The sequence below is a fragment of the Heterocephalus glaber genome, unplaced genomic scaffold, assembly GCF_053883595.1.
Source record: "Heterocephalus glaber isolate CG9 unplaced genomic scaffold, H.glaber_assembly_v1.0 deba00001757, whole genome shotgun sequence".
In the NCBI taxonomy this organism is placed as follows: domain Eukaryota; kingdom Metazoa; phylum Chordata; class Mammalia; order Rodentia; family Bathyergidae; genus Heterocephalus; species Heterocephalus glaber.
This window is the reverse complement of record NW_028258454.1, coordinates 4,047,677-4,065,653: the sequence shown is the minus strand read 5'-3', so window position 1 is coordinate 4,065,653 and position 17,977 is coordinate 4,047,677. Positions and strand designations below refer to the sequence as shown.

General features: G+C 43.2%; 1 long non-coding RNA gene across 1 annotated transcript; it reads right to left on the bottom strand.

Annotated features, from left to right (window-relative positions):
- Nucleotides 1-1,387: 1,387 nt before the first annotated feature.
- On the bottom strand, nucleotides 1,388-17,754 carry LOC147821239 (uncharacterized). The gene is made up of 3 exons (XR_015447414.1): nucleotides 17,409-17,754; nucleotides 14,455-14,535; nucleotides 1,388-1,512 (listed from the first exon to the last, which is right to left on the bottom strand). It is a non-coding gene; the product is annotated as an uncharacterized LOC147821239 (long non-coding RNA).
- Between the last annotated feature and the right edge of the window lie 223 nt (nucleotides 17,755-17,977).

Genomic DNA, 17,977 nt, shown 5'->3' with positions numbered 1-17,977 from the left:
GCATGCTCGAGGCCCTGGGTCTATCCCTAGCATGAAATGGGTGGGGGGGAATTTTAATAAACAACAAGCACAAAATTAACTGCAAAAGTAGCTGTTTGAAATGTAGAGAGATCCCCACAATTTACAAATTTTAAAAGGCTGATAAAACAAGCCATAATGAAATGCAGAAAAATAACAGTAGTTGATTAATTAGCTGCCCAACATGATCATTATCCATAGAGAGAATAGAAAGATTCAATTTTGATTGTTAAGGGTTTTTCTGTTTGCTTGTTTGTTTTGTTTTCTTGTTTCTTCTCCATTTTCCACATACTTCCTGTGCTGAAGACACAAGCCAAGTTCACACATGCAACCCAGGCTGTGGCTCTGTACATTTGCATCAGGATGTAGGTGAGTGGGGACCGGGAGCAGAATGTTCCTGGAAGCTGTTCCTCCAGTGGGACAGCTGGTGACAACTTTTCCAGAAGAGACTGTGAGCCAGCCCCACAAACATATCCCACTAAACTCGAGCTGAGTTATGTCCCCAGCCCAAATTCCTCTTAGCTGGTCCCCCAAATGCCCAGCTCTACCCAACACTGCAGCAAGTTTGAGGAAAGGAAGACAGCATAGTTCTAACTCACTAAGAAAACAATCTATTAACCTCGTATTGTTTTCCATTTGTGTACATTTTCTAAAAGCACAGACCATACACTCACATTGCTAGGCCCTGAAGGGCCCTGTCCAAATGAGGAGCCTGAGGCTTAGCTCCTACCAGCTCTGTGGTAAACACTTGACTGTGTTTTAGAGCCCGGCAGAGGGCTTTGAATCCTCACTGTGCCGCTAGGCAGCTATGCAGCCATGAAGGAAGTGAACACTGGTTCTCCTGAGCAGCCCGTTCTGCAACTCTACATTAGAAATGATGTCTGTCTTTCACTGGGGTGCATGAGGATTGAGGAAATGTGCATAAGAGGCTTAGCCTGACACACAAGGGTGTCCACTGTGAGTGGCAGCACAGGCTCACTTTTCAGGGACACAGTCAGTCCCTGCCAGCGCTTGCACAGCTGGTGAAGATGGACCAGAGTCTTGGCCTGGCCTAACTCTTGCAAGACTTCTTGCAAGATCAGGTAACATCTAGCTTCTATCGTTCTGCATAAGTGGAGGTGCCCAGACCAGTGATGACCCTGGCAGCAACTCCAAGTTGCTTACCCACATTCCCCACTGTGATTTCCCTTCACACAGTGCCCTGCCTGAGTGCCCTGATGCCAGCTCCACAGGAGGACCTCTGGTGGCCAAGAACAGGAGGAAAGAAAGGAGAGAGAAGCAGTGGCCACACACAGCAGGACCTTACGGACTCCAGCTGACCAGGAGTCCATGATGCAGGGTGGCAGAGCTGACACTGCCCATCATGTTGGCCTCTTTCAACATGATGCTACTGAAGTGTTACCGTTCATCCTGCCCATCTCCAAAGCTCCATGACTGCTTGTCCCAGGCTCCAGGTCTCTCCCAGGTACGGCAGCATCACCTGGAGGAGGAGTCCTAAGAAAAAGACCCAAGGCCTAATGTTTATAACTTGGCACCTCACAGTTCAGTAGTGAAAGAAATAGATATTTGCAGGAAGGAACACAAGGCCTCGTAAATGATAACTGCATGAGGAAGGCACCATGGGGAGCTGGTGCTGAGCTATCTGGAACCCAGCATGCAGCCCCACCAGGCACACTCCAGAGGTGCCAAAGGAGGTCCAAACCACCAGAAGTTAGCAGTGTGGTATCTGTACTCAAGACAGCAGAGTTCAAAGTCCAGCTCCTCCACTTGGAAGCTCTGTGGTCTGAGGAAGTCCATAACCTCTCTGGGCCTCAATTCCTTGTCTGTAAAATAATACTTAACATCTATTAAAGATTTAGTAATATGATGCAAGTGCTTAACATAAACACATTCTCTTTTTGTTGTATATATTTAAAGGGTATGACACAGTTTTGCATATACATGAAACACAATCTCTTGATGTCTTTCTTTCTTTTTGGAGGGTAAGGGGGTGGGGACAGGGTCTCACTAAGTGGCTAGGTCCTGGCCTCAAACTTGGCAATCCTCCTACCTCACCTCCTGAGTACCTCAGAGTAAAAGCTTGTACCACCATGCCCAGCTCAGTGTATATCAGTGATGGCAAACCCATGGCACACATGCCACAGCAGGCTGTTTGTATCACTGAAAGCTCTAAAAGGTTCACCATCACTGCTATAGATGTTTCCAATCTAAGGGATAGAGTTATAGTTCAGTGGTAGATCACTTGCCTAGTAGGTTAAGCCCTAGATTCTATCACTAGCACTGTAAAAAAAATTTATAATTTTCAATTATAAAATTGAAAAGCTTTTGTTGGTTTTTTTTGGGGTACCGGGGATCAAACTCGGGTCCTTGCACTTGCGAGGCAGGCAGCAGAACCACTGAGCTAAATCCCCGGCCTCAATTATAAAATTGAAAATTTTACAATTACAAAAGTAAATTTTTTACTTTAAAAGTTCCTAATTTTAATGTAGTTTGAAGTTATCAACCTTTCTGCCTTAGGTTAGTGTTTTGAGGGTCACAGACAATAAATCTTTGTTGATCTCAGGGTCGTGAAGACATCCTCTCCCTCTAACAGCTCTGTTGTTTATTCACTTCACGTTCAGATCTGCATGCAGTTGGAACTTGTTTCATATCTTCAATATTCATCAGAAGGTCAAAAGACATGATTACAAGAGTGAGAAGGTGAACCTCAGAGTACGAGAAGACACTGGCCACATGAATCACCAAGACTTTTATCCAGAACTGATAAAGAACTCCAAAACAACAACAACAAAAAATATTGGCTGACATCGCTAATCCAAAAATCCAAAATTCAAAATGCTCCAAAATCTAAAACTATCTGAGAGCCTATTTGATGCCCCAAGTGGAAAATTCCACACCAGGAAACTTTATTTCATGCACAAAATTATTCAAAATACTGTATAGAATCACCTCCAGTGTATGTGTGTAAGGTATGGATGAAACTTAAAAGAATCCCATGTTTAGACTTGGATCTCATCCCCAAGATATCTCATTATGTACATGCAAATATTCCAAAATCCAAAGAAATATCCAAAATCTGAAACACTTCTGGTCCCAAGCATTTCAAATAAGGGCTACTCAACCTGTGCAACCAGATGGAAAAATAGCAAAGACAAAAATAAAATCCTACAAAACAAACTGTCCAAAAGAACATGGCCATTCAATGTATAAAAGGGTGCTCAATTTTCATTGCAAGAAATGCAAATAAACCCATGTTACAATGCCAATAGGCACGCACCAGAATGCCTAAAATTTGAAAAGTTAGTAATACTAAGTGTTGAAGAGAAGCTGTCACTGAGGAACTCCTGATGCTAGGGGAGCAGAAAGAGATCTAACTACTCTTGGAAAATGCTGGGAAATAGCCACTGAAGCTGAGGGATATATATATATCCATATATATATATGGATATATATATATGGAGATATATATATATGGATATATATATATATATGACCCTTCTCCTCCCATATATATATATATATATGTATGTATATATATGTATGTGTATATATATATGGACAACCCTTCTCCTTACACACTTAATTATGCACACATGTGTATCAAGAGTCATGCACAAGAGTGTTTGCAACAGACAATACCAAGTATGGGACATGAGTACAAAATTCTGCCTTCATCAGGTGACCCTGTACCTATTCATTGATTCCTCAACACTCAGCACCCTTATCTTCTTTCTGGGGTTCACACACCCTCCTATGTGATCTGTTCTGTTCATTTGCCAGGATTTTTATTATTCTTTCTAAAGTACATTTCACCCCTGTTTCCTAAATAAGTATGATTTTAGATGCCTGAGTCACTAAAGAAAATTCAAGAAAGCCAGCCTGCCCTTGGTTGGTGGCAGGGAAATAAATCTCTATGATCAGGGACAGCCTCTTTTCCAGGACATCCTTACAATACATCATCTACTGTTGACTGAACTTTATCTATGAGACTTACTGCTGAAAAAATACCACTTTCTATCACATTTTTTTAAAAAATCATTTTATAATTTAGTTTGCATTTGTGTCTTAAGTAATTTATAATTAATTATTATGTTCTAGTTACTTTGTAACCATGGAAATATATTATTATCCCCATTGTATAGATGAGGACACTGAGAATCATGAAAGTTAAGTCTCTTGCCTGAGGATGCACAGCTCATAAGTAACAAGCAGACTTCAAACCCTGCTCACTCTGGCCCTGAAGATCACGGTGGACCCACTAGTGTATGGCGCTTTCCTCTTGAGAACTCACGCTGCATGTATGTTACTTCCTTACATGGTCGCTATTAGGCGGCAGAGGACAAGGCAGGCTGTGAAGGTAGAAGGAGGCTGAGGTGCACCTCAGTAGTCCAACATATGCTTGGCATCATGAAGCCCCAACCTCAACCCCAGCACTAAAAAAAAAAGTAAGAAACTTTTGAGCTGGGCAAGGTGATACATGCTTATAGTCCCACTACTGGGGAGGCTAGGGCAGGAGGATCCCTTGGGCTCTGGAGTTTGGGGCCAACCTTGGCAACATAGCAAGATCGGAGTGGGTGGGGGGAGGGAGTGGGAAGAAAAAGAGAAAGAAGGAAGGAAAGGGGAGGAGGGAGGGAAGGAGGGATGAGGGAAAGGAAGAGACATGTGTAGTGGCACTTAGGAGGCTGAGACAGGAAGATCACAAATTCAATCCCAGCCTGGGCAACTCTGACTTAGCAAGACCCTGTCTCAAAATAAAAAATAAAAAAGGACTGGCATGTAGCTCAGTGAAGAAGTTCTAGTTCGGTCAGGAAGGAAGGAAGGAAGGAAGGAAGGAAGGAAGGAAGGAAGGAAGGAAGGAAGGAAGGAAGAAAGGAAGAAAGGAAAGAAGGAAGGAAGGAAGGAAGGGGAATAGAAGGCAGAGGGTCTGCATGCTGGCATTTTAGAAAGAATCTCTCCAGGATCAGCAAGGTCTCACCCTGGCACCACAGGGACAGGACAGGTCCTGCCCTCACAGGGCCCCTGCTTAGAAGACTCTTTGAGGGGCTGTTCAGCATTCACTTCCCACCTTCCCTCAACACCACACACTGAGCAGTTGCCACATGCCCGGCACCATGCCACAAGCTGGGGGCACATCAGGTGTAGACAGACCCGGATCCTCCTGTCCCAGCTTACGTCCACCTGGGGAGACAGATAAGCAACCAGCAATGACTGCATGATGTGATCATTACAGCAGGATCCCAGGATGTTTCCAGCTCCAAGGGGACACTCAGAGCGGGATCCCTGGAGAAGGTCACTGTCCTTCCCATCCTGCCCTGGACCATGGTCTTGAGAGGCTGAGGAGTCTCAGCTCACCCAGGCGGCCACTCTTCCGTCTGTCGGCCAATGCAGGGACATTAAAATCTAGAGTACAGGACATGTGCCAGGCATGTGCTTTACACACATCCCATTTCATGCTCAGGGAAGCCATCTCTGCATCCAGCCTTTTTGTTTGCAAAAGAAGCTGAGTCAGGGTGAGCCTGTCACCCACATGAAGCCGTGCAACTGGGAAAGGGAAGAGCCTAGACTGACACCAGCATCCGAACTCCTCCACCAACCTAAACTGCTTCCCCACCCTGCAAAGTGGTCATGGGGCCCAGAGCCTCAAGCACTCTAGGTGAGCCTCCTACTGAACCACTGCTGTACCTAGAAAGTTCCAGAATACCAACTGCATGACCTCACCACTCAGAACAACAGCCGGCCCATGCTCCTGTCTTTTGAGCACCATGGCTACCCTCAGTGGAAGGCTGGAACATCTCGATTCAACTCACAGAGCCAATTATGAGGCTGAAAAACATGAGCACTGGGGCAGCTATAGCTCTGAGTGGTGACATCACGAAGCTAGCAACTTGGTGTAATTAAATAAGCAGGGTAGAGCCAGACACGCACAGGTGGATCTGTAGCACCCAGCTTCCTGGCTCGGCAGTGCCTGTGGATTTCCTGGATGAGAATTCTCCCACCGTGGTTGATCTCAAGAGTATTTGTGTGATGTCTCAGGATGTGAAGATGGGGATATTAAGCACATACATTCTCTGCATACAGAAACAATAGATGTAAACAACCTCAAAAGCATGGCTAATGCAAATCAGTAAGACTGTCAGGCAGTGATATGTTCTGAGGATCTATTGCCTTTGTTTTTAATATAACTTAATTTTATAATTTAACTTTTTTCCAGTACTGAGGATTAAACCTTGAAGCCAGGGCTTGGAGCGTGCTAGGCAAGCCCTCTACTGCTGAACTACATCCTCAGCCTTTCTAAACGTCATTTTGAGACAGTGTCTCACTATGTTGCTCAGGCTAACCTCAAACTTGCAAACCTCCCTCCCCAGACTCCTTAGTAGCTGGGATTACATACAAATATAATTATATAGTTTAACTTTTAATGATGGTCATGTTGAGCTACAGCTTGCAAAATTCTTAAAAATGGAGCATTTAGCCTCTTGGGAGCCTGTGTGACACATTCCAGCATTCCACTGTAGATAGCCCCAGGTGTTCCTGTCAGTTTGATTCTAAACTCTAATTACTTGTCTCTGTCCTCTTTGCAAACTTTAGACCCCTGCTAAGTTACGTCTAGGTGTTACCAAGTCCTAGCACTTCCTATGGGGTAGCCACTGTGGTCAGTTATCACTAATGTTATTTCATTTCGCAGTCACATCAATCTCATAGGAAGGATTCCAGGAGCACTGCGCTGTAGATCACTGTGGCCAGGCCTAGCTCGCCTCCTCCCACAGATGAGGCAGGGCCCACAGTGGAACGAGGAACACGCATCTTGTTAGCTTCCTCCCTCAGAAGAGGCAGGGCCCCGTGGGAGGAGAACAGGTGACAGGAGAGCATGATGGAGCAAGGCCTGGCCCAGAAAAGGACTATCTTCCTCCCTGTCCCATCACCAGAAAACCATCAAGCATGACGTCCTGCAGACCTTAGCTACTCTCCTGGCTCTGGTTACAGACCAGCCCCTTTTACTTTCCCCTGCACTTCCCTTATCTCTAGCACTATAAATAAACAAGCAGCCATTTGCCTGGGGTCTTTTTCTCCCATCAGGAGTTAGAGCCTCACCTTATATCCTTTTGTCTATCTTTCTTAATCTCCCACCATCATTTCTTACTTCAAGAACCCTTCAGCCCCATGTGGGCCATAGCAGAAGGAGACTAATACATATTCTTTTTTTTTTTTTTTTGGTACCGGGGATCGAACTCGGGACCTTGCACTTGCGCGGCAGGTGCCGGAACCAGTGAGCTAAATCCCCGGCCCAAATACATATTCTTAATGTCTTCGAGTGTGTGTGTGTGAGTGTCAGGGAGAGAGAGAGAGAGAGAGAGAGAGAGAGAGAGAGAGAGAGAGAGAGACTGCAAAATGAACCCAAGACCTTCTTACTGAGCTACACCCTCAGCCCTTTTTATTTTATATTTTGAGATAAGTCACTAAGTTGCCCAAACTGGACTCATACTTGAGGTCCTCCTGCCTCAGCCTCCTAAGAGTGCTGAGATTACAGGCATGAGCCACCACGCCTGGCTGTCTTTACACTTTTTGCTCTTGTCCCTGGGGTCATGGCAAACACAATTAATATTTGTTGCAGGAAGGAAGAGAGGAAGGAAGAAGCTCAGGATGACACCAGACAGCCAGCATCCGAGGCCCTGTGCAGACCATGTCCCCCAGGCTCCTCTGCCACCACGCCAAGGGTGCTGGACACGGCCTCTTCTACTTTCACAGGCCATCCCTTCGCTTAGTCTGGGCAACCCTGGAAAGACTGCTCCTCCACCACCACCATCCTCCCCGCCCCCTCCAAGATCTGAGCACTCAAGGGAGCAGCCCAGCCCACGGCATGGCTTCAGAGTTGCCCCAGGGGCATGCTGTGGCTCCCCCCTGAGTGAGGCCCATCAGAAGCCTGTGGATGTGGCAGCTGCTTTTGCCAAGAGCGAGGCCAGGGGCTCTCAGACACCAGGGGTCAGTGCCTCAGGTCTGCTGAGGGGATCTGGATCGCTGAAGTTTAATGTTCCATCATGGAATGCTGTGTGCCAGGGGCCTGAGCAATGACATCCAGATGAGCCACAGAGGTCCGGAGACCCCAGATCTCAGGTTGTCACAAGTTTGTTTATGCATTTGCTATGAATGTAAATAGTGGGGGCTGAGAAGAACCAGAGGTAGTTCCAGGCACCAGCAGGAAATAATGCAGAGGTGGTCCTGTCCTCACAGAGATGTGATTGTAATAGGGAAAGATGGGTAATGAGCAAGTAGACAAATTAACAAGAGTCTGTCAGGTGGCATGCCTGGCTGGTGTGCAAAACAGAGCGGGGTACCCTGAGTTCCCCGGCTGTAACTTTAGGTTGGATGACAGAGGAGCCTGAAGGTGGCCCTGACCCACATGACAGGATGGGCTCAGCCCTTAGTCTGGAGTAGACGTGCTCTGCTTTGGAGCTCTCTGTAAATAGGGGCATCCCTCTGCTCCCAAGGGGACAACTGTGACATCTGAGGGCTATCACAAGACCACTTCAGCTCTTCTACTCATGGCCACAGTGGGCGCATCAGCCTGCCATGTGTGTCCAAGGACAAGACTACAACAGTTCTGCTTACAGATTTTTTTTTTCTGCTTAAAGATTTTAAAAGACTTTATTTATTTTTTGTTTTGTTTCTGAGACCAGGTCTTACTGCACTGACCAGGTTGTGTGTGTCAAACCCCTGGGCAGCCTTCTGAGGAGCTGGGACAACAGGTGTCCCCCACCACACCTAGCTGATGGGCTTTATTTTTAATTTCAGATGCAGGCAACACTTCATTCCATAGGGTAGAAGACAAGTTCCAATGTATCAAGCAAAAGAGTTTGGTTTTATGGAGAGAAAGGGGGTTGAAGGAAGCTGGAACAAAAGACCAAAAGGATTGATCTTTTCAAATGCACTTTCCTTGTAAGTCAGGGACAAGGGGACCAAACGAGAGAAAAATAACCAATTAGTCAACATCCAGTTATTTTAGGTTATTTCTCTCATGTGAGGAATGGAGTGGAGCGGACTTTGTTACCGTGTCCACTGGAACAGGCCTATTTGAGAATTCTGGTTGTTCACTGTCTAACTCTGGTTCTGAGAAGGTCAGATACACAGCTTAGTTTCACTTGGTGACATGCCACTTTAGCACAGGTGACTCCATTTTGATTTTTAGCTTCATCCTATGCTGGAGCACAGCATAGGAGCTTTGTCCAAACCAACGGCCTCTTCCCACTTTTATTTAACCAATTCTGGCTGCCTCCACTCTTCAAGCTGCTGTTAGTTTTCTGTCCCAGGCAGGGAATACATTTGGTGGCATGGACACGAAAACCATAAGAAGCGCCTTGCTGTCCATAGCTCCAGCTAATTATGGTGTAAGAGGCCACAGTCTCTCTGGACGCTGTTTGCAATTTCTCATCATTGCATGGCAAGCTCAGAGCTTGTGGATCACATGTTTGAGTCTCATCTGGACAACACAGCAAGGTCTTGTCTCAAAATAAAAAACAAGCAAACAAAAAGGGCAGGGTATGTAGGTCAGTGATAAAGTGCCCTTAGGTTCAACCCCTGGTACTGACAAAAAATGAAAAATTCACAATCACTACAAGCAACTCTACCCCAAAAGAAAGCTGACCAGGTATTAGATATCTCATATCCTTCCTAATTCTCTTCTGTTTTTTTTAATGTGGATCAGTACATTTTCTCCAGTTTCAATCAGTATAAATGCACAGGTCTTTATCTTGTTTCTTTTCCCACCTTACAAAATACATTCCCACTTATAGATATTGTTTCATGTGTCATTTTAACAACCTTATAGAATATAGGGGTTTTTGTTTATTTGGGCTTATTCCCTTCCATTTTTAAGGATTAAAATTGGGGGTTTTTTCCCCGTTAAGTTTATTGGTACATTTTTGGTATAAAATACAGTTACATTCATCATTGGGATTTTGTACCATTACATGAGTATCTTGGTTCTTTTTTTTTCCCCCTTCCCTTGCCCTCCCTTCACCCCTCCACCCTTCCCTATTGGCAAAGACCTTGTTTCCATTTTTTTCCCTTTTCTCATGTTTTCTTTTCCCTTCTTTCCTTTCCCCTATCCCTCCTACTTCCCCTGTTCCTTTAGACCTTTTCTTCCTGTTTCACATTATCAATTATACATTTTTTAAATTACAATATCAAGATCTAGGAGATATTTCCACAGATTTTACAGAATTTAAAAAGATATAGAAAGCATATTTCAAAAATCTGTTTTGAAATAAATTTGACAACTTCTAAGAAGTAACTTGGAAGACAAATTAATGAAACTAACTCTGGAGGAAATATAAAATTTGAATAGCACCTATTAAAGAAACTATATTCCTAGCTTGAAAACCTACCCATATGACAACAACAGGCTCATATACATTTTAACTGATAAATTATTTCAAACATTTAAAGCAGAAAAAAGAAGGAACACTTCTTCCCTCATTTTAGGAAATCAACATTGTGCTAATACTAAAACTGGATAAAGATAATAGAAGAAAAAAGTATGAACATAGATAGAAATTTGTTTAACAAAACAAACTATTAGAAGTCAGATCTGGCAGTATGTAAGAAAGTGGTTTTATTATGGGATAGCAGTGTTGGTTCAGCATTGGAAGATCCACCCCTAGAAGTCATCATTTTAACAGAAGAAAGGAAAAAGCCATATGATCCTGTCACTAGTTGGAGAAAAAGTATTGGACTAAATTCTACAGCTGTTCATGGTAAAACCTATCAGGAGACTAGAAGTAGAACAGAACCTTCTCAATAGATTAAAGACATGTACTCCATACTTCCAGCAAAAATGCCTCATATGAATGGAGAAGATACAATGCTTTCTCCCTAAGGTGGAGAACAAGGGCAGATATGCCTACTCTTTATCTGTTCACTGAACTTTGAAACATAGGCCCAAACCAAAATAGTCTGGCAATAAAAAGAAACAATTAGTATAGGATTGGCAAGGTATAAGTAAAATCTTTATATGTAGATGAAATGATTATCTACAGAGAAAATACTAAGAAATCTCTACGAGCCCCTAGAACTTATATTTTTTAATTTAGCAGGATTAGAAAACACAAGGTATATATAAAAATTCAGGTCTGTGTATACTTGCTATAAATGAAGAATTGGATATTGAAATTGAAATGTTATGTAGTAGTACAAAGGACCTGGAAAAAGAAAAAGAAAAAAAAATGTTTAAAGACATTTATTACCTAATTTTTTTTTTTTTGTACTGGAGATTGAACTCAGGACCTTGCACTTGGGAGGCAGGCGGGGGAACCACTGAGCTAAATCCCCAGCCCTTATTACCTAATTTTAAGACTTTCTCTAAAGCTACAGTAATCAAGGCAGTGTTGGTGTAAGGAAAGACATATAGATCATTGGAATAAAACAGAAAATCTGGAAATAAAGCCACACATATATGGTCCACTGAGTTTTGAAAGATTATTTAACATTAACGTTTTATAGAACATAAACTCAACTCAAGAGCAGAGGAAAAGATAGTGTTTTCAGCAAATGGTACTAGAACACCTGTTATCTGTATGTAAAAAATTAACCTCAACCCTTTATTTCCACACATAAAGGTAACTTGAAAGTATCTACAAACCTAAACAGGAAAAACTAAAACTATAAAACTTTAAGAAGAAATTATAAGGGAAAATGTCATTGAATTTAGGATAGGCAAGAATTTCCTAGGATACAAAAAACATGATATATAAAAGAAAATTTGATAAATGAGATTCCATCAAAATTTAGAACTTTAAATGACATTGTTAAGAAAATGAAAAGTAGTCTTTAAGCAGACCATATTTATGATACATATAACCTATGACCAGAATATGTAAAGAGAACTCTTACAGCTCATTAATAGACAACCTAATCAAAAAGTAAACACAAGAAGATGATAAATAGCTAGTACAGCACAAGGAAAGGTGTGCAACACTAGAATCAGAAAAATACTAATCAGTACAATAACAAGGTCATATTATACACTCATTAGGGAGATGAAGTTAAAAGTTTTAAAAGAACAGATGTCAGTTTAGGTGTGAACCAGTTAGAACTTTTGAATACTGCTAATGTGAATGTTAAGATGATAAAACTATTTTGGAAAACAATACAGAAATTACTTGTATTACTGTTAAGAACCAACATTTCTGTTCTTAAGATTTTACTTAAGAGGAATGAAAACACATGTTCACAATAGATTTGTACATATGAGTTAACTATCCCTTATCTGAAATTCTTGGGACCAGAAGTGTTTCAGGTTTTAGTTTGAAATCCACTTGCTCTGCAAGGAGAATAGCTACTCCTGCTTTTTTTCGGGTTCCTGTCACATGGAGTATTGTTTTCTACCCTTTAACTTTCAGTCTATAAGTTTCTTTTTGAATTAAGTGTGTTTCTTGTATGCAGCGTATTGTTGGATCTTGCTTCTTGACCCATTCTGCCAGTCTATTTCTTTTGAATGTTGAATTGAGACCATTAACATTGATGGTTATAATGGGTGCATACTGACTTATCATTGTCATGACTTTTTCTGTTTGTTGGATTCTCCCCCTTTCCATTTAATTTCTTGTGCCCCCAATGGATTCATTCTGCTGGGTTTCCTGGGGTTGTGATCCTCATTGTCTTTTCCTAGGATATTGTCTAAAATTTTTTGGAGTGCTGGTTTCGTATTCATGAAGTTCCTAAGGTGCTCTTTTTCATGAAAGTATCTTATTTCTCCATCAATTTTGAAAGATAGTTTTGCAGGGTACATCAGTCTGGGTTGGAGGCTGTTTTCCTTTAGACCTTGAAATACATCACTCCAAGCTCTTCTTGCCTTGAGGGTTTGCACTGAGAAGTTTGCTGTGATTCTGATGGGCTTTCCTTTCCTTTGTATGTGATTTGTTTCTTTTCTCTCACTGCTTGTAGAATTTTGTTCTTCTGTTGGATTTCTGGAATCCTAACTATTATATGCCTATGTGTAGATTTTTTTGATCAAGGCTAGTTGGAATCCTATATGCCTCACTTATCTGTATGTCAAGTTCTTTTCCCCTCCTTGGGATGTTTTCTGCCATCACTTCTGTGAAAAGTTTTTTTATGTCATCTGGACACTCTCCTGTTTCTTCATTGACTCCAATCAGTCTTATGTTATTCTTCTTTGCATCGTCTAGCAGCTGCTGGATTGATTTCACATGGTTCTTTACAATTTTAAAGAAATTTTTCTTTGCCTTGTCACCAATTGCAGTCTTATCTTCTGTATCTGAAATTCTGTCCTCACATTGGCTCATTCTGCTGCGTAAACTTTCAATGGAGTTTTTAATCTCCTGGAAATCTGTTCATATCTGTTTTATGGATTCCATTTGTTTCCTATGTTGGGATTCCATCCTGTTCCTCAGCTCCTCTATTTTTTTTATTTTGCATCCTCTCTAGATTTATTAATCATATCTTGCACTATGGGCACAATCTCTGCTGTTATCTGAGAAATTATTTCTGATTTCATTTTTTCCAGATCCTCTTTTGTTGTCAGTTCATGGAGTCCAGGTGGTTGAGTATCAGAGCGTTCCATCTCATTTCCCTTTGGGGTTGCTTCAGGCGATCTGAAAGTCTGTTTTTGAGCCTTGTTTATGTGTCTTCTCATTTTTATGGGGCTGGGGAGAAGATGCTGCTGGCAACCACGTGGCTCACCTCCTCTGCACTCGGAGCAGTGCTATATCTTAAAATTGTTTTAAACTTTTTACATATGATACACAAGGCCTTGCAAAGGACTTTATTTATTGATTTATTTATTTTTGAGGCAAATTCTTCCTATGTAGTTCAGGGTGGCCTTGAACTCACTATATAGACTAGGCTAGCCTTGAATTCCCAGCAATCCTCCTGCTTCAGCCTCCTGAGTGCTGAGATTACAGGTCTGTGCCACCATGCCTGGCAGCAAAAGACGTTTGATGGTCTTCTCTGTTGTCTTTTTTTCCTGGCAGAAATGTCCCAAAGGTGAAGGCCCTGAGTCAATGGGTATGGCCAGTCTTATAGCTCCTGTTAATTTTACTAGATGGCTTCCAAGACCACTGAGGCAGTTTATAGTTCGGGCCATCCAGTGAGTGTGGGCCTGTTTTCTTAGATCTGCCTCTAAACTTGGCCTGGAAAAAAATCATTACAATTTGAAAACATTCTTGGTTTTCTTAAAGAAATTTAAGGAGTGGTGATGCCTGCCAGTGAACCCAGTACTGGGAGCCTGAGGGGGGAAGATCATGAGTTCTAGTTCATCCTGGGCTGCATAGCAAGTTCAGGGCCAGCCTGGATTACATAGAGATCCTGTCTCAAAAAAAAAACAAAAAAAAAAAACAAAAAACCCTCAGGGCTTCCCTGTAACCCAGGAGCAAGTACAGTTTGGCCTTGCTACCCCACAGACACACCACCTCCGTCACCTACCTGGGCCTTTGTCTTGAGCTTTGCTGCAAGGCTCTGTCCAGAGGGTAATGGCTTCCTTCCTGCAGACCGCTCTCTGCTCAGCTACAATCATACAGGACAGACTTTACTGCACACCCCACTTAAACTGGCTCTCCACCCCACCTGTCAGCTTAGACCACACAGCCCCCATCAGCACCTGACATAGAATGCAGGTTGTTTGCTTCTATAGGTGCCTTGTGGGTCTCTCCAGTAGGATGTCCACTAAATGAGAACATTTGCTTCCATTTTCCCAGTGCCACAGAGGGGGCCAGGACATAGTAAGTACTCTGTCACTGTTGTGGAACTTAAGACTCAGTGAACAAAGTGTCTGATCTCATCACCATTAACTGCTGGCCATTCTGAAAAGTTAGTGCTAGAAACCTGCACCAGGTTAACTGGTGAGTTTTACAATTTTACTGGTCATTGTCATGGGTTTGCTTTTTTAAAATCTAGTAGAGAAAAAAAAATCCTCTAGAGCCAGGCATGATGGTCTGTAATCCCAGGACTCAGGAGGCTGAGGCAGGAGGATCATAAGTTTGAGGCCAGGCTGGGCTACATAGTGAGTTCAAGGCCAACCTGGACTAGGTGGTAAGTCTTTGTCTCAAAAAATAAAATAAAGAGACTCTAGTGGAACTTAAGAGTCCTTTCCTCCCAAAAATGCACACTCATAGAGTCTACTGAGTAACTGAGCAGGGGATTTGACCCCCTGACATCCTTGAGGATTCTCAGAATCTCACATTTAGAACTATGGTTGTGGTGACCACAGCATAATGCAGGATCATAACCAGGCAGCCTTACAAACCAAGCTTGTTTTAGTGTGACATAGGCCAGATCCAAGGGCATAGAGTTATTAAAGTTTTTAATTAGCTGCCCAAAATTTAAGAAGCAGTTTACCTATAGGAGAAATAATCCATATTTCTCAATTATCTTAAAAACTCAGACGGCCCGGAGCACTCATTGAAGATAAGGAATATAGTCCTTGCTCGAAGGGGCTCCTCTGGTTCCAGGGTCCCCACTGCACCCTGCAGCTGCACTGTTTTGAGGCTGAGTTATGGTGGCCATTTACTCTTGTTGTTTTTTTCAAAATGGGTCAAGGAGAAGCCAGACATGGTGGCACACACCTGTAATCCCAGCATTCTGCAAGGCTAAAGCAGGAGGGTTTCGAGTTTGAGCCCTGACCTGGGCAATTTAGCTACTTAGTGAGAGCTTATCTCAGAAATAAAAAATAAAAATAAAAAGGGCTGGGGATGTAGCTCAGCACCAAGGCCCTGGGTTCAATCCTCAGGACCACACACACACAAAAAAAAATAGAGTTAAAAAGAAAACAAAACTGATTTCTGCCACTATTTGGTGAGCAAGGTTGAATCAACTTTTTTAGTGGTTTGTGTGTGTGTGTGTGTGTGTGTGTGTGTGTGTGTACGTACATGTTTGCAGTACACAGCAATTACCTTCAGCCTGGGGGCTTGATGCACATAGATTTTTTACTCCTCCTGCTATTTTTCTTAACCCCATTCACTTCGCTTGTGTCACATGCCCAGCCACTGCAGGCATTTGACTTGAGATTCTTTATCTAAATTCATCATCAGTCATAGAGCCAGGACGCTAGCTCAAGAGACTTGCTCAGGTTTTCCTCATGAGGACTGACTCGAACTCAGGTTTCCTGACTGCACATACAGTGTGCATTTGATCTTGACTCCTGGTTCTTGGCACAAGGTCTCTATAGCCCTTGAATTTCCTGAGTGGCAGGGGTGTCTTCCTGTTCACAAGTGCCCCTTCTTATCATACCTGCTAAGGAGGTTCCTGAGGACCCACAGATGGCTTCTGATGGGGCTGGCCGCTGATGAGAAAAGGGGAAGTCTCAGCCCCACCCACTGGCCTTGGGAAAGAGGATGGGGGGCTGGAGATTAAGCTGAGCTTCTGGGTTGGTGACCCCTGGAATTTGAGGAGTTGTGCATCAGGAAGGCTAGGACCCACCTCCCAAACTCCATACCTTGCCCTATTTTTCATTTCCATTTGGCCTTTCCTCAGTTACATCCTTTATAGTAAACTAGTAAACACAGTGAAGCACTTCTCTGAGCTGTGTGCCATTTTATAAAATTACCAAATACAAGGAGGGAAATGTGGGAACCATCATTTGCAGCCATGACAGCTATACCAGAGGCCTGGGGCTTACAACTGGATCTGAAGCAGGGGCAGTCTTGTGGGGCTAAGCCCTTAACCCATGGGGTCTGTGCTGACACTGGGTCGCTATTGTCATAGTTGAGTTGAAGCATAGGACCCCTAACTGATGCCCTCACAAAATTGTGGCTGGTGTGAGAAATACCCAGACTCATTCAATGCTCTTTCCACCATGCTGCCTTCTCAGCTGTATTAAAAAAAAAAATGTACAGTGTCTCTAGAAACCAGGACAACTGCAAGTCAATCAGAGTTGACCAAGCTTTTCAAGGTCATCTCTCTATATCCACTGAGGCAGGAGATTAGGTCAAACAGACTGGCTGGGAAAGTGGGGGTGACCTGTTCATTACAGAGTTCCAGGACAAATGCCCAGAACATTTCCCAAAGCCCTGCACATGAAACCAAACAGAAAGGGCTATCTTCAATTCTTCTAGTGAGAATTCAAACAGGTTTATTGGGGGGGGGGGTACCAAGGATCAAATTCAGGACCTCACACTTGCCAGCCAGGTGCTGTGCTGCTGAGCTAAATTCCCAGCCCTCAAGCAGGTTTTCGTTAGAAGGCCTAGACCTGATATCAGCCTGAGGAGTGGGAGATCCAAAGATGGCCACCAAGGCCACTGAACCCTGGGGCACTGTGCTCTCTCTTCACAGTGCTCCACGCTCACCACGTAGGGTGGAGCTTGCCTTAGTTACTTTTCTCCTTGCTGAGACAAAATATCTGACACCCAAAGTTATGGGAGGAAAGGGTTTATTTAGCTCACAGTTTGTAGAGGTTTCAGTCCATAATCAGCTGGCTCCAAGGCAGAGTGGCATGGCAGAGGAGCAATAGTTCATGGCAGCAGAAGACACCAACAGCAACAAGGGAAACTTAACAGCTTCTTTCTGCCCCTTTTATTCTTTATGTAGGCTACTTAGAGTGGGTAGCACTCACAGCCTTAATCCTAGTGCCCTTGAGTCTAGCATTGCATCATGAATCAATTCCAGCATCAGACACTCTAGATCCAGCTACCTCTGAGAAAGCATGAAGCTTTGGGGGAACATCTAAACGCAAGCCATAACAAGTTTTCCTATTTTCTCTTGGCTCAAACTCACTCTGCAGGGCCAGTTTGTTTCCTAACTCCCCCCCCCCCCCCCCGCCGCCACACACACACACCTTTAATAAACGTAAAACCTTGTTATCTTTTGCGCTTGTTTTGCCCAAGTCTTTGCTCAGGACAGAAAGAACCTAGCAACCACCTTTAGAAGGAGACTCCAGCACCCCAAAGCCCAGTAACACTACCAAGTGCTCAGAGACACACCCAGTGCTTGACCTACTGAATTAATAAAGAAG